This window comes from Glycine soja, chromosome 15, assembly GCF_004193775.1.
Source record: "Glycine soja cultivar W05 chromosome 15, ASM419377v2, whole genome shotgun sequence".
NCBI lineage: Eukaryota > Viridiplantae > Streptophyta > Magnoliopsida > Fabales > Fabaceae > Glycine > Glycine soja.
This window is the reverse complement of record NC_041016.1, coordinates 39,741,524-39,745,986: the sequence shown is the minus strand read 5'-3', so window position 1 is coordinate 39,745,986 and position 4,463 is coordinate 39,741,524. Positions and strand designations below refer to the sequence as shown.

At 37.6% G+C, this 4,463-nt stretch overlaps 1 non-coding gene across 1 annotated transcript; it reads left to right on the top strand.

The window, feature by feature from the left end:
- Nucleotides 1-445: 445 nt before the first annotated feature.
- On the top strand, nt 446-552 carry LOC114388778. Its single transcript, XR_003661573.1, has one exon. It is a non-coding gene; the product is annotated as a small nucleolar RNA R71 (small nucleolar RNA).
- The last annotated feature ends 3,911 nt before the right edge of the window (nt 553-4,463 follow it).

Sequence of the window (4,463 nt, the reverse complement as noted above, 5' to 3'; positions counted from 1 at the left end):
TTGGTTTTACTGCTGAGGAGGTCTATTATAAATGTTTGCAGCATAAGCTTCAGGTTGCTCATTGACTCTAGATTGCTGCAAAGAAGGACAGAGATCTGTATGGTGATCTGCAGAAGAACATAGACCACAGATTCTTGCAACAGGTGCAGATTTCTTATTCATGGCAAGCTAAGTTACTAGGTTGACCAAGGCATCAAGTTTTCCCTCAAGCTTTTTATTTTCAGTAGATGAAGATGAATTCGTGGCCATCTCATGGACTCCTCTAAGGAAAATAGCATTATTTCTTGCATTGAATTGTTGGGAGTTGGAAGCCATCTTCTCAATCAAGTTCCTAGCCTCAACAGGGGTCATATCACCAAGAGCTCCACCACTGGCAACATCAATCATACTCCTCTTCATGTTGCTAAGTCCTTCATAGAAATATTGAAGAAGGAGTTGCTCATAAATCTGGTGGTGAGGGCAACTTGCACATAATTTCTTGAATCTTTCCTAGTACTCATACAAGCTCTCCCCACTAAGTTGCCTGATGCCTGAAATGTCTTTTCTGATGGCAGTGGTCCTAGATGTAGAGAAGAATTTCTCCAAGAACACCCTCTTAAGGTCATCCCAGCTGGAAATGGACCTAGGAGCAAGGTAGTATAGCCAATCTTTTGCCACTCCCTCTAGAGAATGAGGAAAAGCTTTTAGAAAGATATGATCTTCTTGGACATCAGGGGGCTTCATGGTGGAACAAACAATATGGAACTCCTTAAGATGCTTATGAGGATCTTCACCTGCAAGACCATGAAACTTGGGCCACAAATGTATTAGTCCAGTGTTGAGAAGATATGGAACACCCTCATCAGGATATTGAATGCACAAGCTTTCATAAGTAAAATCAGGTGCAACCATCTCCCTAAGAGTCATCTCACGAGGTGGAGGTTGAGCCATGTTCTCAGTATGAAAATTAGTAGTCGAATGCACAAAATCAGAATATTCAGAATCACCAACAACAAAATACTCAGAATGCTCAAAATGCACAGAATGACTAGGATGCACACTATGCCTAACTAATCTATGAAAGGTTCTATCTATTTCAGGATCAAAGGGTTGTAAATCACCTGGATTGCCCCTAGTCGTGCACTAGATGCAACAAATCATGTGTTTCTCAAACAAGCACCAGGGGAGGGTTAAAACTACAACTATAGTCCAACGATATCCAAATGAGTTTAAATTTTGTGAGCAATACCCTAAAATCATGAAAAGATAGCACAAAAATTTTCAAACAAAAATTCAGAGTCTAACTATGAAAACTGCCTAAGGAAAGTTTAGAAAAATAAGACAATAGTACTAAAAAAAAACTTAGTAAACGGCTGATTTTTCAAGTTTAAAACGGCAATTGACCGGATAATAGTCATTCTGATACCCAGAGCAAAAGTTATGGCCGTTTTAAGTTTTGCTAAAAACAAATTCCCAAATTTTTTGTCTCTCTCAAATTCAGCCACACCAAATGCTCCTGGTATTTTTCACACAAAATATGGACCAAAAGAAACTACCACACAAAAAATCAGCCAAAAATAACAACTCTAACTATCAAAACAAAAATCGCCAATTAAATTGCAAAATTAGTCGCTAATCACTATTCACAACATTACACAAAACTAAAAAAGTCGCTGAACAGGGGATGCGACTAAATGCAAAACAGAATGCTACACAAAACAAAACAACACACACTCACAACCTAAACGACAGAGCTACACACAAAACAACTAAACACTATTATGAACCTTTGGCCCACTGCTCCCCGGCAACGGCACCAAATTTGATCGAGGCCGTACCCGAATCAAATAAACATTAAAATGCAATATCTAGGAAGTGATCCTAGATCGTCTCCCAACGAGCAATGGTCAACCAAACCTTCATAACAGATAGTAATAAAATAGTAACGAATTAGGGGGGGTTGTTTGTTTTTGTAAATTAAACAGCTAGAAAATTTCAATTAGAAAATAACAGAATTAAAACATGTTGTTTCCCCTTGATTCACAAGCAAGTCTCTTATCCTAGGTTACGAGAATTTATCCTTAATCAGTTCAATCACTTAATCCAACCCTAAATTAAATTACTAAGCGAAAATTAACATAAGGCTGTCATTATGTGATTAAGCAACACATACACCAATTAATCATGAATGAAACTAATCATTAAGCATGAACGTAAATTAAGCGCAGAGAAAATTAATCAAGCACTAAGCATGCATGGATTAATAGCAACAAATACAGAGTAATTGGTGAAGAGGAAAAACTGATCAGAATTCAATAGTAATAACAAAACCTCAAAGAGAGTTGTGCTTGATCCTTTAGAGAAAACAACGCTGGAGACTTAACCTTCCATTAATCGGTAGAAAATGAAATTGTAGATTGAAGCAGAAACGAAGATGCGGAAAACAAATTTTATTCTACATGAACAGTGTGCATGAACAGTAAAAATTGGAATTCTAAAATCCTAGAATTATTCTCCTCTCCGAAAAACTCCTAAACTAAAACCCTGGTGTTGTTATATAGGTCCTCAGCCCCAAAGCTTACAAATCTATTTAAAATCCAAGCCCATAAATGAAATAAAATAAAATCTGGACAAGATAAGATAAGATTGGATGAAATAAAATCTGGACGAAATAAAATCTAGATGAAATAAAATCTGGATAAGATAAGATTTGAGAAAATAAATTTGTCTGCTCTCTTCAAGTTCAAGCCCAGTTCCGGATTCAAGCTCAATTGCTTATAATTCTCCCGAAATTAAATTAAAAACACAAAATTAGTCAAGTAGGCCCAAATGATAAAACTGCATAATCAATTTGACAATTAAGGCTAATTAGTAATTAAAATGGTGACAAAAAGGGTTAAAAAATAGGAGAAAATAATGACACATCACCAGCTTGAAAGCTCAACTTACAAAATGAATCTGGGGCTTAGCGCAGAATGGAGCGCTTAGCGTAGCTATAATAAATTTTCACAGAGAGGAAGTGGCGCTTAGCGCATCATCCACGCTAAGCCCATTGCTTAAGGTGCAACTTACAATTAAGATGTTGGGCTTAGCACAACAATGTGCGCTTAGCTGAACCATTCAGCCAATCAATTAGGGGTCTTTGCGCTTAGCGCGAGCAAGCTCGGCTTAGCTCGTGAAGAGATGGCGCTTAGCGCAAGGTTTGCGCTTAGAGGATAAGCAATCTGAAAATTTTTCTAAGTTATTTTCTACTTATCTCTTCACACATAATTTAAAAACCCTTTTTGTTCATTACTAAACAAGCTGAAATAAATCACAATCACAAGCAAGATGTCCTAACTACATGCAAGAAATAAAAATGAGATAGAGAAAGGAAAGAAAAGCTGGGTTGCCTCCTAGTAAGTGCTTCTTTAACATCACTAGCTTGACGCATCATCCTGTTATCCAGGATCCAATAAAGTTCCCACTTCAAGGACCTTCTTCTCAGGTCTTCTTTCCTCCATCACATGAACTTTAAAACAGACCTTCCGGGCAGGTGGCTATTTATCTTCATGAAATAGATCAAAGATTATTTTCTGATCTTCTATGCCTATTTGCAACATCTTCTTTCCCATATCTACTACACAACTTGCAGTAGACATGAATGGGTGGCCAAAAATGAGAGGAATATCAACATCCTCTTCTATGTCTGTCGCAATCTACCCTTTGGCGGGAGGGCGACGCGTGACTCGCGGGATGCGTGTTCCACGAAAGGAATACGCGCGGAGTCGCCACCAACGTTTATTCGAGGAAAACGTCGGAAAAACCGGAAAAGACGTGATCTACGAACTTTTTAGTGAAAGGTTCGGGAGTTGTATTTACGCACGGGGAAGGTATTAGCACCCCACACGCCCGTCCCAAGGGACGGCAGCCTTTAATCGAATGTGCAAACATGACTTTGATTTTTATGTTCCCTTTTATGTTCTTATATCCTTTATACCCTTTTTATATTTTTCCTTTTTTGTGGTCGACAAGGGTGTTTCCCTTTGCTCCTACGTATTCCTCAATTTGGGATGAGAAAATCAGACCTACGTAGTTCTTTCTCATCAAGTGATTCTTTTTGATTTTAAGCGGTGATCATTTTAAGGTGTTGGACCTTAAAAATGATCCATTTTACTTTAGTGAGAAATTGAAATGACAAACTTCAAAAGCCTATTTTTGTGGACGAGCTTGACTAGGCGAGTTGATTTTAGCCTTTAGTTTCACTTTAGTTATTAATCAATTCGGTTAAGAATGAGAAATCCCAAAGAGAAAACGTCCGATTGATTTCCCGCTTTATTTTACTAAAAGATGTCTTTTTGATTATTATATTACTTTTTACCTCCTTTTTTGATTTCCAACGTGGTTACGGCACGACCGAACGGTCGGAATTGATTTTAACCGAAGTTAATGGATAATACAATTCAAACGTTCGGTGGAAATTTATTTTATTTTTAGGTTAAGCG